At 25.5% G+C, this 22,451-nt stretch overlaps 1 protein-coding gene across 2 annotated transcripts in view; it reads right to left on the bottom strand.

The window, feature by feature from the left end:
- Positions 1 to 22,451, bottom strand: part of LOC121116226 (cell adhesion molecule 3) — a 291,744-nt gene that overhangs the window by 242,414 nt on the left and 26,879 nt on the right. Inside the window, exon 2 of one of the 2 annotated variants that reach the window (XM_071887512.1) lies at positions 3,803 to 3,843. The gene's annotated coding sequence lies outside the window, so the exon portion shown is untranslated. Of the gene's footprint in view, positions 1 to 3,802; positions 4,024 to 22,451 lie in introns of those variants that run through there. The other variant, XM_071887511.1, reaches the window with a different exon arrangement.

The following is a 22,451-nucleotide window of genomic DNA, read 5'->3' as shown; positions in this document are numbered from 1 at the left end:
AAGGTATTGTAAAGCTGTGGACCTTTCTCGTTCGTGGGATAAAAATAATTATGGGGTGTTTTAGTGATGGGAAAAAGTGTATGTCCAAGCTTAAGATATCTACTGGCATAATCAAATATTTAGTAACGTTGGAACACTGTTGTCGAATATATATAATGTTATTTACACCTTTTTTGACTGTCCTGTGTTGACTTTTGTTCAGGATTTCATTTTACTTAACAATAAGTACACTCTAGATTTTGCAAATGCTAATTTTCTGTTAGCATTTTTACTCACCAGTCGCGTCGATCGGAAGAAGAAAAAGCTATCAGTACTGTTTTTTTAAAGTATAAAGCTTTCATAGCTCAAGGTATTAAAGATAATAAAGTGATCGATGTGATGGATCTGAGAGCTTTTTTAATTTATGTTATTGCTAGATATGCTACTTTCCCTTAGAAGATTCCCCAACTTCATGGTACTTCCTGGAATTATGCTTTGGACCTTATAAAATATTACCCGTCATCTTCAATAAGATATGAAAAGACTTTAAGAGCATCAATATTTACAACAGACGTTGTATGAACATTCCAGGCTATGAAGTTTCGGATTTTTTTTTTTCTTAATACTTTTTCTCACAGTGAACCCTTTTAACTGTTATTTTATAATTATTTAGATTAGGTAATATGTCGTCAGATTGCGTTTGAGGTGTTAATTTTTTATATTTGTAAGATTTTAGTGGTCTATAGAGAAAATTAATTTTATGATATAATGTTTATTCTAAACACAATTTTACTTCTATTTCTTTTACAAATGTGTGCGTATTTTAATTTTTTTAGTATGCGTGTATATTTGTGAATAAAAATAGACATAGTTGAAGGGAAAAAAAAGACAGTCATTACAAACTTCCTTAGCAAAAAGATAGTTGTCAGTAGCACAAGGTGGTTGATGCGTATTTTAAAACAACTTATAGTCAATTTTTATGAAAATAATGTTTTTTCAGTAAAAATTAATAATATTATCTTAAGAATTGCGGAAACTTGTCCAGAATATCAGTTGTATGTATAAGATGATTAATACTAATTATGCCTAAAAAGAAATGCACAGTCCTCTATAGTCTATTCAACCATGAGGAGCTGACAGAGTTCATTTTACTTACCATCAAGCTATCTATTCAAACTACATGTACGATTTCTGTGAATAAATAAGGTTAATATTTTTAACATTGTGATTTAATTACCAAAAATGAATCAGAACTTAAAGTATTTCAATAACTGTATCGCTTTGAGTAAAAAATGTAAGTGTTTAAGACTAAAAAATACCTTAAAATCAAGATTTACAAAGTTGAACCTTGAAATATTGTAAATAAGAGTAAAGGGTTTTAAAAATAATTAGGTCTTATATATACAAATTTTTTTGAAAATTAGCTATTAACCATATTTTTTTAATACAAATAATTTAAATCATTAGCAAACTTCTTTTTCAAATGCTCCTATGTCAATTATTGAATAAATAAGAATCAGAGCTAAAAGCTGTGGTATCAAAATATCCATTATTATTTGTTTAATATACTAAATATGATGTATCTATTTATTAAGACTTTGATTTATAACAAAATATTTTGATATAGAAAAGTAAAAAGAAGAATGAATGATTCAAAAAACCATTTTCCCTTTCTTCTCTCTCTCTCTATGCCCTTCCCTTCAATTTCATGCAAGCATCTAGAGATATCCTTTTATCTATCAGATGACTTTTTGTACATTTTGCCATAGATCTTTTTTTATAATAAATACTATACATTGATATATATATAAATATATCTATTGGTATTATCATTTTTGTGTTCAGTATCTTTTTGTAAAAAAGAAAAATAAAGATAATCTATCGATTATTGTGGTCAATGATATACATATATTTCTTCAATAGGGGTTCAAAATAAAGTTCTTATCTTGATATGTCTCTATATATAATATACATATATATTAGTTCTATGAAAATTATTTTTTACTCAGCATTTAAATAAAAAATATACTGTATAAAATGACTACATTTATAGCATTGACTTATTTTTAATCTTTGAATAATGCCTCACATTTTAATAATAAACCTAATACACTATTTTTTTATTTCTAAAGGGAAAACTAAAATGACATATATAGTACTTTAAGCAAAAAAATTTGGTTTTTGAAATGCCACCAATTAAAACCCACGCTTTTTTGTGCTATTTAATCACTAAAGCAAATTAAAACCTTCAATCACAATAGGTGTGTCTTTTTTCAGCATTTTTTAAGAGTATAGTATCAATTCAGAGACATATTTTGAAGTCAAATAAAAATATACATTTACTTCTTTATTTCCAAAACAGTTCCGACAAAATGTGTTGAAAAATAGAAAAATTTTAAGAAGTTACATCAACAGTTTTTAAATTAAATGTAAAAAAGTCAATTAGATTACTAATCCGTAATAAATTAAAATCAAATACATTAAGTATGAAACATATTTAAATTAGGGGGTTATTATCCTTGCCTTGTAAATATTCATTACATAATACCGTTAGTCAAATAATCAAATTAACTAAACTTAATTTCAGGACATTTTTTCACGCAAACTTACTATATGATGTTTTAAATGTTATATAAGAGAAATAAAGATTTAATAAAAAAATCAATTAAATATATTCAAAACAGAAAATCTTTTTAAGTTTCAATATAAAGTTTTGTTCCTTAGTTATCTCTAAAATAAAAAAGGCATTTTTGAAATATAGAAAAAATATTGGGTTCACAATAACATCCTAATTTTAGGATGATTTTCTATGATAAGTCACATTTTGTAAAAGCTTTCTTCAATACACCTTAATTATAATTTTTTTTTTGGAATACTGCAATGTGTTTATTATCTGTGATAAGTATTGTTATTTTAATTCGAAATATGTCTATGAACTAAAATTAATCTCTTTAAATCCAATTTAAAGAAATATATTCTAAAAATAAAACCTATTCCAATTAAATATTTTAATGGTCATTTTCATACTTCAAGGCTTAAATAACAAAAATACAAGTGGGTTTCAGTTTACTGGCTAAAATGCTCCTTCATAGTGGTATACCTAAATGTAAATCTATAATTTTTTTATTTAGGATATATTTTGATATAAATTAAGAATGCATTAGTTTATAAGATATATAAATACATCACTATATTTATTATAAAAATAAACAACTTGGAATATAATAGTTATTTAATATACTGTAATTAATTACTTGTGTAAATTAAAATATATTAAACAACAAAAATATTACTTCCAAATTTACAAATAATGTGAATATTATTTAGAGCTAAAAAAGAAATTCAATTTTACAAAGATAACATTAGATCCACAACATCTAATTAAAGGTCAAAGATCATAACATAAGGTGTCAAAATAAATTTTAAGAAATAATTTTTTGATTCTGAACTACAGGGTGAGAGGATGTGATTATTTGAAATTTTATGTACGTTCTATTTTTTGCTCAAATTGCGAAAATTAAGAACTCAATATTTTTGGGGGAAAATCGTTTGATTTAAAAAAAACTAACATGTATACTAAATTTTATTCAAGTCTTTGTTGTTCAAGATAATTTCTTTTGGAGATGTCATGTTTTCGTTTTTTCACTTTTATTTTATAAAATATCCAATAGTAAAATTTAGAAATCTATTTTAGGTACAAAATTCTTATTACAGAGCAAGTATTGAGATTTAAATAACTATTTTTAATATTATTAATGATTATTGTCAGATAACTGGATTAATAAATGTCCATAAATTTTAATAAGATACTTGAATAACATACCTGCAGTCCTGATGAGTCGATCCAACTTTATGTGTAGGTTTCTAGAAAAAAAATACGACGATTAAAAAAATCTACTTTTACAAACAAAAATATACTTATTGTCATAATATTACAATTTACAATCTCTTTATTAAAAGGGGTTCCAAAAACTGTAATTTGAAGAAACATTTTTTTTTTTTTTTTGCTGTGAGATGATAATTGTAATTTTCAAACAGATGGGAATATAGACCTTTTAATATTTCTTATTCATGCTCTAATTTCGTATAACCTAAGTTTTTTTTAATAAAAAGAAACATTATGAACAAACCGAACCCCTGTAAAGCCAAAAACGACTTATTAGTTGGATCAAAAAGGAATTCCTTGATTAGCCAAGGGACCAAGTGGCGAAGGCCTACTCGTACTTTCAGCCTTATATAAATACTAGAATTGATACTGAAGGGGATTATATTGAATAAAATAAAATAGAATCCATCTGGCTTTTTTAATCTAGTTTTATAATTTCAATTTGATAACTGATTTGGAGATAAGATTACGTTGAATAACTTTTTTTGTGGCATCTATATCTTGTACACCCTGTATTTTAGTCATATTTACTATCGTATACATAATTTTTTTTAATCATGTGGGAAGAGGAAATTTTCCAGGATCTTAGAGTTCCATGGTTGATTGTTAATAACAATTGCAAAAATTAAGAAATAGATAATTTTACAGTTAATTTAACATTTATATTAGAAATAATAATAAGTAATAAGTATGTCGGTATATGTTGTCATATATTTATTGATATTCACTATTTAATAAAACCAAAATAAATATAAATGTATTTATTTATTTTTGATTAAAATGTAAAACTTTCATTTTAATTTATTTAATTAAGTTTTAAGAATTCCATCAAAACTTAGGAATCAAGTTTTTTATTTTTATTGATTTGCTTCTTCAGTATTTGTTAAAAACTTGTTAAAAGTATTATTTATTCTATTTTGCAATGTTCATTCAATTGTAATGACCACAGGTTTAAAATATATTTGCTAATATACGAAAAAAAAAATTGAGTGGATAAAGTATAAAAAAGCTAAAATAAAATTAGTTTGAAAATGATGCATTAAAAAAAAGAAGAGAAATTTAAATGTCGTAACATAGGTTTACAAAACTTACTTATTCGTTTATGGTTTCGGTCTGAAAATATTAAGCTGGTATGAGACATTTATAATTTCAACAAATTTGGCCCAATTTAGATCGTGACCGGTAATCTAGTTTAAAACTTCATGACCTTTTTTTTCGAGAAGAAAGTATTGGGTAATTGTTTCAAAACACTGCATTAACCCATATATCAGACGAGATTGGTGGTGAAAAAATTAGTTAAGATCAAATCTATAAAAAAATAATCTGAACAGTACTATTTATAAAAGGCTATATCTTTAGTTTTACCAATGACAACTGATTTTTAATGGAGCCTATAAAAGGTTGGAATTTTAAATCTAGAACAAGTTTAGACTTGAGTATTTTGGTAACTCTGAAATTTATTATTACGAAAGTGTCCCTATCAGATTCAATTTAAAAATATATATAAGGACAAAATACAAAATATGGGAGATGTTCTCCGAATATGAACGCCATCAGCCATTATAGTGTGCCTCCGTGACGCCCGCACCCCAAAGAAGATTATTGAGTTTAGAAAACTACTCAAATTTTACGATTATGTCCTCTGGTCCATTATTTGAAAATTAATATAATTTAAAATATACATACCTTTTGTGCTATGTAAGATAGTTAATTATCTAGTAATCTCAAAAATCATACTTTATTATTTATAAAATTAATTTCTAATTATCCATTCAAACACATGAGTATTAATTTTAACAATTAAAAGTAATATCATGTTATTTTTATCATTGTTATATACTGGTATGAATAAATGAATGAAACTAAACAAGATTATAAACTAAGAACAAATAGTTAGTGCATTTATTACGAATAAACTGTTTTTATTTACAAAGGTACACTAAATAAATTTTGAAAAAAATTCATTAATTAATGCTATAGTCTTTATTAAATTATTAAAATTGTATTTTTTTTTCCGAATGACACCTTTAAATAACATTATAAATATGATACACTTTTGAAAAAAGATTGTGGTATTTAGTGTACAAGTGTAAGATAACAGACATTAAAATTTCATCCAACTTAAAATATTTAAAAAAAGTAATGTGAGTTCATACATTCTTTTCAAGATGAAAAAGTAAATAGGGAATTTTTTTTTGTCATAAATAGATAAAAATTATCTTTAATAATAATATAAACTCATAGTTTAAAAATGAACTTATATCTGTGATTATAACTGCATTTTATATTAATTAATTTATTTGGCTTCAATTATATGGTGTTCTAATATGTTATTTAAATTTATCGATGTTAAAACCCTCGATTTGCCACACTATGAAGTTGTGACTCAAAAAAGCTAGAGAAGAAGACCATAACAAGAATTCATACAGTTTAAGTTCAAGCCTATTAAAAGGCCATTCATTAGGCTTGATAACGATGTGGAACTGGCTGTTGAAGTAATGTATGACAGTTTTGGTAACATGGCAAGGTTCTGAATTATGGATCAACCTGAACCTTGTATTTTGAGGGTATGTGGCTTCCAGCCATGGTATCACTACATTCTTAAGAAAATCAAGGACACTGAGTAGGTTTACTTACGACAGTTGTAAAAGTATAAGCCAGTATGACACTCCCTTCACTTGTAATCAAGCCAAACACTGTTATCCTGGAATGGAACTTGGTCTTCAACACAGGGGACACATTATCTCTGTTCTGTGCCGTGCCAGTAAGCGATCATTGCAGGGTTGTAAGCAGCGTCGAAGGGGAATTTTGACTAAAAATTGAATAGCTTTATATGACTTGATTTAGTTTCTTGATCATTTGCAACCTGATGTCCTTCATCTTCGTGATAAAATTTTTGATGTCTTCCCATGATGTAGGAATTCAAGCCAAGGTAGTCCATGATGGCCCTAACTTCCGTCTTCTACTGATAGACCTCATTTGAGCATTATCAGTCACTGAAATGACAGGATTTGCTTTGATAGATCTTTTAAGTCCAGCCAGGAAGTGCCAGTCCGCTTTTTTTATTTGTGTCTACTACAAAAATAACATGTAAGCCTTTTACCCACCTTCAGTCGCATTCAGACGTCATAGATGGTTCTTTGGCATATTTTGTACTTTTACGATTGTCTTAGCATCGTTGCTGGTCTCAAAAATTTAATTTTTTGATGTAATATATATTTAGTATATTGACTCCTTTTATTTTTCATTACGTTAAATTTCTTGTATGAAATAAAAGGGGATAAAATTATGTTATTATGGTATAATGTAATCTTAACCTAAGTTTAAGAATATTTCTAAACGTATAAAGTATTAAATGTATCAATAATTATTTCATTTTGAAGAAATAAAAAAAAGTATAGAAATAGTTTTAAATGATTCTAAAGATATGAAATTTAGCAATTTATATGCAAAAAAAACTAAAGATATAATAAATGCTAAAGCTTACATATAATAAAAAGTAACACAGAAACTGGTGTTTTATACCATTATAAATAATTTCTGATGATTTCATCTAAACGGTGCACACCATAATTTTAGAATTAATTATATTATTATAAAAAACACTTTAAATAAAAAAAATTATATGCATTTCGTTTGAATATTTAAGTGTATATATATTTCAATTTGTTAAATACCCATTAAATTAAACAAGGTGCAATTTTTAACATTTTCCGTTTTTTTTATCCGAAATAGTTCAAGATGTTAGGCTATAGAACACAGCAATATATTTTTATTTATTTTTGCATTAAACTGCATCAAACAAGAATTCAAGTGTAATATTTTGAAAGGAGGAATTTTCAAGAAAATTGCATTTTAATTATTAAGGGTTATTTAAAAATGAACAAGGAGTTTGAATAAAGAATTTTATTAAACAACTAATTAAGAAACCTTTCTATTTTTTAATAAGAAATATAGGTTTTTTAAATACTTTTAATATTTGTGACCTTATTTTCGAAAGAAGATTATCTTTTTTATATCAAAAACTAATGTTCCAGATGTGATCAGATAAAACTGAAAGAAGTTATTTTTATTAACAGCTCAATTGTAGTGTCTTTTATTTTTAATGTTTATTTCAATAGGTTTAATGTAACAAACAAAGAAGCATCGTTTCATTCTTTTTAAAAGTATTTTACGAGCAGAGTAATAAAAAGTAATATAAAGTTAAATGATGATTCATCCTAAAAACTTTTTGTTCAAGTCTAGTACTACAATAAGAGCTATCTTGCTTTGAAAATCAAAAAGTTTTATATATTCGTGATTACATATGTAGAGCCAACTTATATCTATGTTGTATTAATTGCTTTGCAAAAACAAAAGTAAAACAAAATAGTGCTCCGGGGTCTACTATCTATTTATTTAATATTTGTACTTTATTTTAAGTGGTATTGATATTTAACTTAGTATCAAACAATATTTGTAGTATTTATAATTACTTGTAAGCTTTTTGGACATGTTGCATAGATCTAACATAATTTATATACATTGAGAATAGTATTGTAGATAACAGAAAAATGTTTTTTCATCAGAACAGTTTTTAACATTATATTTATATACAGAGCGGAACCCAAAAGATGCAGGAGTATTGAAATACGATTTTAAATTACAAAGTTTTATTACGCAACAAAAGGACTACTGAATCAATATTAAAGAAGTTTTATTTGTATCCCATGTCTCTAAGTTTAAAAATGTTCGAGCAGCAACAAAACAGGCAATGCACGTAATCTTTCCTGAACACTGATGTCAGTCCCAAGAAGATACCTTTAGCCTCTCCATCCAGACTGAATACAGAATCAAAAAGTCCATAAAGTAGCGGAAGTAGCCATCCAACCAAGAAGAACCAAAACTTCTGCAAGTTTTGTTCTTCCACCGTGTGACCCTCCTAGAGCCTTGACCTTAACCCTCTGTACTTTGTTGTTGGGCATGCCTTGAGAAAAATACTTATTGCAGCTCTCATTCAAATGTGTATTCTCTCCAAACTGTGAGTTTGGCACACCATGGGTACAGCAGTCATTGTCGAGAGCTGCCAATCTTTTCGCCAGAGAGCAAAGGGTGTTATTTTTTGTTAAGCAGAACATGTTGAATAAAGAAAATGGTTAACACATAGTATTTAAATATACGAAAAATTGATTTTTAATTGTCTTTTCTTGATTCTATAAAATTCATATGTTGTGTACTTCAACTATACTACTGCAAATTTTGTGTCCCTGCTCAATATATGATCCTTTTTTAAAGAAGTCGTCGTTAAAGCTTCTGTACAAAATTTATTTTAATTGAATGGGTGTTTTTTTTTTACCGAAAAACGTTTCAATAATAGATTTATATCAAATTGAAATTTTTTTGATTATTCATTATTCATCGCATACCTAAAGTAATTGCATTTTTAAAATTACTGAGTGAAACACTTAATATTTTATTATATCAAACAAAATACAAAAACAAAACAACTAGATTCATTCGATAACAACATATATTTGTATAATTCAATTGGTAATTATAGTACGTTATTAATGAGATTACTCTATTTTATACAAAACTTTACTTGATGTAGTTAAGATATGATTTATGATTAATCAATTACTATTTTAAACAAAAAGATTATGAAAAGGATCAACAATTGAATAGTACATATTGGAATGAAAAAAGGTGAATAGTTCAAGAGGATAATTACCATATTAAAACAACTAATGAAATATATTTAAAAAATTGAAAATGTAAATTTCTCAAGAATGGTACTAGGAAAATTGAACCATTATATATTTTTAATAGTTGAAAAGTTTTCCCCTGCAAATTCCTATATAAAATTAAAGGGAACAACTTTAGAACCTCATTGCATGACTAAATGAAATACGCAGTACCAAATACTAAGAGAAACCAATTTACTATTGTTTTTACTCCTATTTAACCTTTTTGTATTTCTTTATTCCAGTGTACAGGATGTTGTTACCTTTATTTGACAAGTAGCACAATTGTTTTTAATATGGATATTGTCTTAAGCTATTTGCCCGATTTTATGAAAAAAACAATTCCAAATTAAATGCAGAAATATTTTTTTTTATTCGTATTTAATATAAACGCCTTGACTCGACTTCGGAAATAAAAGAATGTCTTTATAACCGTCTCCTTTGTAAGATTTTGGAATTGGTCCTTGATCCTGGAGGTCAGCTCAGATTTTGTGTTGCATGATGATCTGTTGTTGTGTTTCTCAACTGCACCCAACACAAACAAGGTCATAGGGGTGGCGTCCAGTGAGCTTGTAGGCCAAACACTTGGTCCAACAATGTCAACAAAAAAAAATGACAACCAGGTCAACTTTTTCCTTGCATTATAACATTGAACAGAACCATGTTGCAATACATATGGTCTCCCAGGGCTTACATATTCTTCTAGGACAGGAATGTACTCATTGGCTTTGATGCCAATGAGGAAAAAATATGGTTGCATAACGTTCTCTTCTGAGTTTATGACTTCAAACACAATAGCGGTAGCTGGAATTTTTGTCTGCTTCACTTCACCTCCAGACTCTTCCGGTTTCTTCTTGTTTTTCCAGACAAAGGACTGATCTTGGTTAAGAAGTTTTCAATGTCAACGTTAGGTTGTTTGGCGCAGCAAATCAAAACAAGGACATTCTCCCTTTTCCACAATTGTGGAATAAATACTTTGTTAATTGATGCAGTTTTTTTGACTAACGCAAAATACTTCAAACTAACAGCCAAAACAACAAACAACGTCCTACCTCTGCGAGCACAGCTATCACAGGTGTTCAAAGTTTGTTGTTAAATAAGGGACACATACTTTACATATACCTATTTGTCAAATTATGAATCTTTAATTTCATCTCCTAATTTTTTTTATAATAAAGTCATATTATTACTATTACGATTAGAGTGATTATATAAAATTAGCATAAAAAACATATATTTATTTCAATATATATATTGATTCAATAATTGAGTGTGTCCAGGTCATAAAATATATAGGTATTAGATTGATAAGAATTCCATTAATTGATAAATATTAATATTCAATTAAACAAATAAATCCATTTCGCTCATCATTCCAACATGATTTTCTCATTCTTTTCGCCCATAGAAATATAATATTTAAAATACAAATATAATCATTAAAAATATATTTTACTATTGATCGTTACGTTATCCATGCTTTGAGATGATAAAGTTGCTCTTTTTTTAATTCTTAATACAAAAGGAAACATTTTAAAATTAGTAATAAATGTTGGACATTTTCGTAGAACTTTCAAGAAGAAAATTAATTATTAAAAATTTAACAACTTAAATTACCCGACTAATCTAAACTTTTATAATTATTTTTCTAAAGATTTAAGACTATGATTTTTAATTATCATTGTTTAAATTATTTTAATGCTCAGAAATTGTTGAAAACTATAAAATTGTATAAAAAATATTTGTCTGACCAATCATTAAAATAAAGTTTAATCCATGATTTAATCATTCTATGAATCAAATTTTTACTTTTTTTAATTAAATTAATAGGTCAAAAAGTAATTTTGAAGAAAAATATTCCTAATAGGCTTTCAAAAATAACTTTTGAAATGTTTTTAAAAACATTTGACTTAATACTTGACTCAATATGTATTTGTCTCTTTAACATAAATCAGAGATAGACAATAAAATATTGTTTAAATGTAAATATTACATATTTAACAAACTTAAGAGATAATATTTTTAATAATTTTGGCGTTGACTAGGTATAATTTACATTTTTTTCGATTTAAAATATCAAACGACATAAAAAACAATGTTTCTACTATTTAAAATTTCAACTTTTTTAAAATTTAACTAAATATGTTAATTAGACCTTATTTTTTTGATAATTTAATAAGCATTTAAATTGTTGAGCAGTATTGCATAGTCGACGACGTTTTCGTTAGAATTGATTATCCAGAAGTCAGTGTACAGTAGTTTAATTTCCGTGCACTCATAGAAAAAGATATATATTTGTTATTTATATTGACTTCTTAATATTTCTTATTGACAATTACTGACAATTATAGGAGAAAATAAGAATTGGAGTCAAAGTTGTTTTGAATGGAACATATTATACTTAAATTATTAATATACAAAATCAATATCGTGTTAATTGATGTTTAAGGCTTATTCTAATTGATTGTACAATTCAAGAAATTATTTTTGTATTAGACTTATTGAAAGAGTATTCAAATGATGTGAAAATAATAAAATAAATATATTTATGTACTATTGTATCAATGCAATCAAATATAGTTTTTTTATCCAATATTCATTCAGAGTAAATTTTCTTTCTCCCCAACATTCCTTCCAAATAAATATAACTCAGAAACTCTTTAGATGAAATAAGTTGTTGTTTTATCAAAAAATGAAATTACAAAATATCCGTATTTATAATTAGATATACTTCGTCAGCCAACTATTTAGTTAATTAAAGTTTTTAGCAACTTTGTCCAAACTATTGAATATGTTTCTTCAAGTTATATATTTTTTTTACATATATACAATATGTAAAAAACATTCGTATTCGTATACATACATATTATATTTTCCCCATCTTCAAAAAATATATTTTCAGCAAACATATGTTGTTGTTGTTGCTATAAGTAAAATTCAAATTATGACCCATTTTTAAACGTATGTAAATTGTATATAAATATTTTTTACTTATTACAAAAGAAAGCTTGCCTTTTAGAAAATGTCTTGCTTTACATCAATTTGAGTATATGATTCTCCAGATATATTTTGTTTACGATTATGTACATATATATATATAGAATGTCTTATCCTCACTAACAATATTAAGATAACTCGGCTGTTAAAGTTTTTTTTTTAATAACTTCTTATAAATAAAATATAAAGTCATAGTGTTTAAATACATAAATATGGTTATACGAAACTTTGGATTTTAAGTAAACGTCTTTTTGTTGCTGAATGTTTGACATACAAAATTACTTTTGAAGTAAAGCTTAATAAGATTAATTAAAATAGAAGTGTAGTTCTCATTAACTGAGAAAATATTACGATCTCCAGTCAGTGCTGTGTCTGTCTTTATTTATTTGGACCAGTCTAGTTTAGGACCAGTACTATTAGTTGTTAGGACTATTGTTCTGGGGGACCAATCCTTAAATGTCAGTAATTTGAATTTTTCATATTAATGTCAATATTTTATTCAAGCAAGATATATAAGATATGTATATAGATCAATGTGCATATTTTACTTAACAAATCCTTGTTTTCATTATAATACAAACTTATTATTATTATATTATATATCATAATAATTTCAAAAAAATTAAAAAACCTTCAATGATGTCATAAGGAATCGATTTTACCATTTTCGAGGACTAAAAAGAGCACTGGACTCGACCACGATCTTCCGTCCTAAATAAGGACCAACACAGTACTGACTCATACAATCCCCAATATTTAAATTTCAACAATTTTTGACAAAAACAGTAGAATTTTTTGTTATGTGCAACTTGTTATAACCCCCCAAGAATATGTCATCAACGTATTAATTAAAGCAAGTTTGCGTGCCTAAGTTTTGGAACCGCTGATATAAAATCATAGACACATTGACTAATGAGGATATTTCATTCTCATAAAAGAGCAAAATAATGAACTGTTTTATACATACATACATATGAACGAATGATGTGATTAGGTCACATTAATTATGCTTAGGTAATTTTTTATCTACAAAAATTGTCTCATACCGTGAAGTAACAACTATCATTAATAATAGTTTGTGTAAAAAAAAGGTATCATAGCTTAGCATTGAAATAATGTCAGATTCTCAACACAAAAGTCATCAGCCAATTTTATATTTCCCAAAATATTATTTTATTTACCAAACTACTTATACGTTTTTATAAAGGTAACGTTGTTTTTGTTTTTTGTCTTGAGGGGAAAATATAACCAAAAATTAATGTTAAAGAAGACAAATACTTCTAAGACTTATTATTTGTAAGCATGGTATATACAAAGAAAAACTTATTCGAGTTTCCCAAAGATGTTTTTTTCTTCAAGGGACTGTACACAATGAAATGGAGTGTACAACATCCACATATCTGTATATGGGAAGAAAAAGTTGCTTACGTTAGGTACTATCTTTAGATAAAACAATGTAAAATATTGTACGGGTAGGTAGCGGTAACCTTTGTTTAAATCATTGTCTTGTTTTTCCCATCTCTCTTCTATATTACACATCTTTTAACCATGACTTTACCTATTTGATTTAATAGTAAAACACGCATAGATAAATAGCTATTCATATTTGCTTACATGATGACATACATAAAAATCCTCCTAATTCACTTGATAATGAAAAAAAAAACCGATGACTCTACAAATCCAAAAATAGGGCTTTAAAAGTTATTATTGATCATTGCTTAATATACTTGTACTAAATATACTTAATAAAGAAAATTTTGTTACAAGTATTTAAATCAATTATAAAAATTGTAAATTCTAAGAAGGGTATTATTGCTTAAAAAAACAACCAAAATTTGACGTGGCAGCTCAGACAATTTAAAAAGTATTCTGGAGGAGTGCAGCGTAACTGTCATTATGCTTTAAGATATCAGCATCGAAGAGCTATGAGAGGTGAGGAAATTAATTGAAGTCCTATTCCGCACTGAGTAAAAATTGCTTCGATGTCAATCTTCAACTCTTTTAAAAATCCAACAAAAACTTTTACTTATAACATCTCAATATTTCATTTTTTCTACTTTCTGCCATTCATGTATACATGCAAATGTGGTTGCTTTATAATTTAATGTTTTTTCCTCAAGAATAATGTTAGATGTTTTGAAAAATTTAAAACATTTTCTAACAAAAGCAAAGGGGATCAAAAAAAAATTTCACTTTAAAGCCAATATGATCATTTTACAGTTTTTGAGAGTTCAATTCAAAAAAATAATAAATGTCAAATGAAAATGTGATTAAAGGCATCAAAGTACTAGAAAGCTTTTTCATAATCTACATAGCCAGAATTTTTTACCTTTTGTTCTTAAACAATATTATAAATACCACAAACACTTGCTGTGGGAGAAATCCTTTTCTTGTAATTCAATCTAATATTAAAAAATACATGAGACTATAAATTTTTTTCATTACTTTGCAAATTTCATTACAAATAAAATAATGTAAAATTGCGTTTTAGTTTGAAAATGTATTAAAAAATATCATCTAACTTAATGATTAATTTGTTTAACAGTGTCACTTTTTATTTGAACTAATAAAAAGATGGGTATTCTTCATTACACCCATTTACATAGAGAGTTGAGCGTCCAATGGTTGTTATTTCAAAATTACAAATTTTAGTATTAGTACTTGTACGTCGTTCTAGAAGTGTCATATTTAATATTAATAGTTATAATAGAGAAATTCAGACTTTTATCAATGAATTTATCAGATCTATTTTATTTTATTTTTTAAATTGGAAAATATAATTATTCATAATGAAAGAATAGAGTTTCCTAGCTTTTCGGTAATGTAAACATTCAACATACAACAATTTTGCACATACCAGTGGCTTTGAAAATTGTTTGAAAAGAAGAAATTACGTTATGTATTTTAATATAAATCACAAATATTCTTATTAATTTATTTCAAAATGTAAACTTTTTAAACAAAAATCACATATAAAGTCAAATACTTAACCATACAATTGCATATGCTGTTTTGATTAATAAACATTTTTGCCATTTTCTTTTTGTTTTGATTAAGAACTATAAGTACATATTTATGATTCTTATAGAAAAATTTATCTTTTTAAAACAATAAAAAGTTGTAAATAAACAATGAAATAAATTCAAAAACTCTACCAATTCCAACTATAGTTGAAATAGATTCCCCCAATGATATTTTCAAATGTATTGACATATTAATATTTACATATCTATTAGATCAATTGGTACAAAAACTATTCATGACACAGAAGGAGAAAAAGGAAAAAAACTTGTACCTATTGAAGAAAATCAATATTCAATTGAGTAATAAAAAAATGCAGTTAAGCTTGGTAAGGGAAACTTGCCACTTTTTTTGTATATAAGTTTATAAAATGTAGTTGTTATTACAAATAATTTATCTTTTTTTCCATATTTGCCGCGTAAATATTAACTTTCTCTTACTGCAATATATGCACTTTGACTCAAAACAAATATTTTTACAAAAAAAAGGTAATAAATATGTGGGAAAAAATCATCAAGTGAGCAAATATATAGAAAATCCTCCTATCTTTTTTTTTAATATGTTGGGTGACGAATGGGCAATAACATTTTAATAGAATTTTTTTGAGTGAGAATAATATTTGAATGTTTTGAATAGTAGATATTATTTACAAATATTTTAAGTGAATTAATTTTTCGATGTAAAACTTTATATTATATAAATTTGCAAAAAAAAAATAAATATATTTTGAATTTGATTATTTAAATTTGATAAATTTATATAATTACTTTATTTATGAACATTTTTAATATGTTTTTTTGCTGTCTTTAAAAAAAATTGAAAAAATATTTGATTTTTTTGTTAATATTTTTATATAAAATTCTACAAAATATCCTTAACCTTTAAATGTTAGTAAGATACGAAAAAAACTATTGTTATATTTGTTTTAGATTAGTATATATATTTATGCTATGGTCAACAATACCAAATTTCAATAAATATTATTTGAGACTATTATAATACATTACTTATTTATTGATAAATACTCCACAAGCTTTTCATTTACAATTTACTTTGGGTTTTGCATTATTTCTAAATTATTTTTTATGGCTTTTAGTCATGAAATGAATTAATATATTGTTCCTAGATAAAAAAGTAAATATCCAATAATATTTTGATCAGCGAAGATTAAGAAATGGGTTTAATTATATTCAACAATCACTAATATCTACTTTTGAATAAAAACATTAAACATTATTCAACTTTACTTTTGAATTATTTATGTTTTAAACTGATAGGAAAAAAAATCAAAATACATTTTAAATAATTTTATTTGTAAGGTATAAAGTTTGCTCTTATTTCAATTACATATAAGATAATTTAAAATTAATGTAGTACTTTAATACATTCAATGAAATAAACCTCCCAGAAAAGTAACAGAGGCTTATGTATAATCTTATCACCAAGAGACGCGCTTTTCTCTATAACAAGTAAAAATATATATCCTTAAAAAATAACGGACACAGATAATAACTCAGATAAATATGGAACAGATGGCTTATAAAATTCTTTTAGCTTCTTCGTGAAAACGTTTTTTCTATGATGTTTTATAAAAAGTGTTTAACTCATATTCGATAATAAAGAAAATCTGAGATACATGATATATACGAATAGAATTTGGGAAATCAAATTTTATACTTTAATTAAGGGTGCCTTCCATCAAATTTATGTTCACTTGATAAGGATCACAAATTGCCTTTGTGTCGCTATTAGTTAAAGCATTTCATATGAATGAAATCTGTGAATAGACGATTCATAGTTTTATTATGATCTTCATTAAACATATTAGAGTCTTCTTAAATATAGATACCTCTCTATATCCACGAGCATGACTCATCATTTTTATACATTCAAAGTAATATTTCATTATTTAAAAAAAATTAAATTGCAGAATAATTATTTTAATTTATAATATAATATATACACGGTGATAATAATGACGTTGCGTGTCCACTCTCTATCGATTTATTTAGTAATTTATGATTACTTTCTCTGAGGGAGGAAAAAATCTTCAATCAGAACCAACAACATAGAATATTAATGCAATTTATTTTATTAGGATAATCAGTATAACTATACAAGAGAATGTATGTGTGGGTACAAGTCTTTTACATGTTTCCAGACCGTTGAACCTAATAGTCTGAAATTTTACATGGGTATCTTTTTTGAGCTTAGATAAGCTAAGACAGGGGCTTCAATTTGCTTTTTCGTTTTAAAAACAACCATATGAATAACTACGTTTCCTAAATTTATTCAGAATCATAAACGATATGGACAAAACAAACAAACAGGGAAAATTAAAATTTCGTTTGTTTCAGGTGCAAAAAAAATGAGCTTCAAAAGCAATATGGGATTTCTAAAAACGAATAAACTTTGTATTTAAATTTGGCAATTAAAAGTATTGTTTAAATAAAATACTTAATTTCTCATTAATAACATACTTAATAATCATTTTCTGAATAATATTTCAATTTTTTTATTTTTTCCCCATTTTCGGGTCTGTCAATTTTCAATTTTTTTAAAGGAAATGCAAAAAAACAATACATTATTGATTTAAAATTATACAACTCTACTAATTGAAGCAGTATTTTCAATTTCCGGAACATTTAATTTTATAATTTTTACAATATTTGCAACAATGAACCACTTATCGAGGGTTATACCTATTTAAATTTTTTTTAATATTTCGTTGTCATTGCAAAAACGAAAAAAATGATCGTTTTCTCCTTTTCAATTATTTTAAAATTTTCATGTATGAATTAGTTAACTTCTTCAATGCCCATCTTGATGGTGTTGTCTAAGGAAATATCTTGTGATGAAGATTTATAAATATATAGTTGATTTAATTAGACCCAGAGAAGTATTTCAATCTTGGATTCTTTGATTTAAAGACAGAATCATTTTCTAGTCTGGATTCTAGTTATAAGAGGAAGTAAATACAGACAGTTCCCACTCTCTATAAAACAAGGAAATAGGCAAGAGTTAATCCTCTATTAACCCTTATTTATACTTTCAGTCCGGCAGAGACTAATCTTATAACCCCCAGCAAATCCTCAGTGTAACTCTCTGTCATAAATTGAGCTCCCACTATTGCGGTTACAATTTTTTCTTAACTGTAAATCTCTAATAATTATGCTTATATTGTTTTAAAATAGATGATTCAATCTCAACGGTACACTTCACACTTTTTCCCATATTTTATTAATCAAAGAAACTCAGTATCAAAACAAAACTACCAAAAATAATTCATTTTATTTTATAAATATAAATAAAAGGAATTGACCATCGACTATTTTTCTCGTCATTTGACTATAAGAACAGAGAAATAGTTACATGCTTGTAATATTTTGCTCTCTATATCTTTAGAAAACCACAAATTAAATAATAACGTCAAAAAAATTAATAAAAATTAAATTAACTCTATATATACTAAAATTTCTTTAATATGTTTGTTTTACCTTATAAAAAATTTAATAAATAAAACACTATAATTAATTTACTTCTTTTGTAAGGAAAATGATATTCAATGCAAAGATATAACAATGAATACAAATACAGATTTTTAATAAAAATAAATACTCTTACACTTAAGTGTAAATAAATAATAGTTACACACGTTCTCTTTAAATTTGTACAAAACCATTCAAGCCGTGTTTATTTTTATAACATTAATAAAGGTAATTATTGCAACCTTTGTACAAATATATATCTACAAGATAAATAAATTATAAAATTTTATCAATGTGGAATAATTGTGTTTATAATTAAATATCATATCTATAGTGCGTAAACATACAGAAAACTACTAAGCAAGGAATAGAATTGACTTTTTAAACTACACCCCTTAAAGGTTAGCTATTGCTATATGGGAAATGTTTTCTAAATAATGTACTAAAAACAAAAAATATAAAGGGAAGGACGCCTTGCACTTGGTGCAAAGAAAAAAACAAGGCCACATATGTCTGTTGCAATGTTCAAAAGGTTTAACCCATATAATAGCTTTTGAGTATACATAGGTCTGAGACAGAGAGATGGAGCTCTACAAATAGTAGATATAGAACGGTGGCTTCAAAATCCAAACTTGAATTCGTTTTAGGACCTTTAAGTTACTTCAAGCAAGCTATTTGGTTTATTTCATTTTTATTACATGATTAAATTTGAGATTATTATAATTAAAATACTATAATTTCAATCTGTGAAATTTTTATTAGTCGGAACAAATTTTAGGTACCAAAAATGTACTCATTATTTTTTGATGAATTGGATTGTGATATAAAGAAAAATAGCTTATGTTCAAAGATGGACACAAGATAAAATAAATTATAATATAAATTTTGTAGTTTTAACATAAAATGGCGTAAACACAAGCCATGCGGCTGATTACGTAAATGTTAGAGTTAGAGTATCTTGATATGGAACTTACTTCTCAGTTAAAAAGGTATTTTCCAATAATTGAAAGATAATAATCAAAATGACAATTATGTTAACATGAAGGATCAACTTAAATGTTGTCTAAATGAATAAATTGAGTTACTCGAAATTCCCATAAATCAATCTCGATATAAAATATATATAATGCATCATAAATAAATCAAATAAGTATTGATTGAAAATGAATATGAACTTATATACCTTTGAAAAGGATAAATATATTAACCGTTCCTGTTTATAGTTTTATTTGCTAGTTGTTTTTTTTTATTATGTAGTATTTTTGTTTAATCTCAAAAAAAATAAAGTAAATTACAATAAAATATAAATAAAAGGTATATGTTTGTAATAAACTTATATTTGAATTATCAAATTAATTATATATTTATATATTTGTGGTTGTCTAAAATAATATTCTTTCAATTGTAATAAATAATATTATTATTCATAATACAAATAAAGTATGCAGACTTCTGTGACTCATCAACGTTTAAGTAAACTAGTGTAACACATTTCTCAAACTTGAGTTTAAAATGTGAAAATGTGTATTCCTCAAAAAATTATTGTTAATTTCTATTAAACAGTTATTAGTATTGACCCATTACAGGGGCTGCAAATTGAATTTAAAGAATGCAAGATTTAATTTTAATAGTTTAAAAATTATCGGTAATACTCGTCAGGATATAATTTAAAAAAAGTGTATATTGGTAATCTGCAATAAATTAGTACTTTTATCAATGATTTATACATATTTTGAAAATTCGAAGCTATTAGCAAGAAAAGAGTGCTATACTTCATTTTATGATCTTTTTCAGTAGATGTGTCGTCTATCAAAATTGTCTGCAAATACTTTTCCTTTTGATTTACAGGTTTGAGACAGTTTTTGAATCTTTAGCCACCATAAGCGATATATTTTATTTCGATTGCAATGTGGGGGCTAATATAATTTCTATAAATAAAGTAAGGATTGTAAATTATATAGTATTTTTTGGTTATCTACATTCATGCTACAAATTTGAATGAAAAACATTTAAATGAATAAATATATCTATTAAATATTTGCCTGTATGTATATATATAAAAAAATTAAGTTTATATTTTTCTTGATATGTAATCAAGATTGTTTTTATCTTGAAGCATCAGATATACTGTGCATTACTTTGATATTGATGTATGATGATTCACTATAATTAAAGATATTGTATTTTAATGTAATATGTATTTAATTAAGTTATTTTATATGTTCGTACATAATTGGGGTTAGCACAATTAAGTAATGTATGATTGTTATGGATATAATTGAGATAATATCAAGTTTACTATTAATTGCATAATTATCTCCAGTTATTATAAGATAAATACTTTAATTAACCCTCTTTAAATCCAAATATAATGGTTAATTATTATCAAAATATATCGCTAAAAATATTGTAATCATAGTAACTGGTACAGCTGAACATAATGGGAGTTGTTTTTAATATGAATGCAAAGAATACAAATAATTTTTTGTAGATCTGAGTAGAATTGAATTGCTCAAAATATAAAATTACACTAAAATTCTATAATTTGTCAATTAATTAACTTGTGTCTCAAAACATTTTTTAAATAATTATAACATAATATATCAAATTATGTAGAAAATTTGTTTTTGAATTCTCCAAAAAATATTTTATATTTCAATTTGCCTATGACAATTGACTTTTCTTTCTTAATGTTACCGTTCATTCGAGGATTGTATACTTTAGAATAAAAATAATATTTACTCCGAACTGCAGATATCTCATTTAAAATATCGTCTGGGCTTTCTCTATTCAAAGTTTATGAGATATTATTTTTCTTTTTGCCTATGTAGAAACATTTTTAACTAATCCTATAAAAAAGAAAATGTTGACTTTTAAAATTATTTATTTTCAGGTACAATAAACCGATATTATATTATCTTTGAAATATAACTTTATTTCTCTGAGTTCAATATATAAACATAATTAGTAAATCACTCTCATTCACATAATAGATTACATGTAATATTATAACTTTGTAAAGAGTTAAAAGCAAGGTATGAATTATGTCTAAGAGATTCGTTCCTGGATCAGAATCCACAGAATCTACCCGATTAATAGGTATTTGTATGTTCTATTGCCTTAGTACTAAATAACAATATATTTCTGTCTTTTTAAAGGCACATTATTACCCAAACTTGCATTATGTAGTCATAATTATTTTACTTCAAATATTGAAATTAGATGGTATTATACTTTAAAATAAAAATATTTATATAAAAAATAGATCCTTAGCCACTTTATTTTAAATAATGTTATGTTTCTTGTTTATAATAATCGACATTAAATTAATATTGATGTTCCCTTTCAAGAGAT

Source organism: Lepeophtheirus salmonis, chromosome 4 (assembly GCF_016086655.4).
Source record: "Lepeophtheirus salmonis chromosome 4, UVic_Lsal_1.4, whole genome shotgun sequence".
NCBI classification, from domain to species: Eukaryota; Metazoa; Arthropoda; class Copepoda; order Siphonostomatoida; family Caligidae; genus Lepeophtheirus; species Lepeophtheirus salmonis.
Note: the sequence above shows the minus strand (reverse complement) of the source record. Positions and strands in the feature narration are given on the sequence as shown.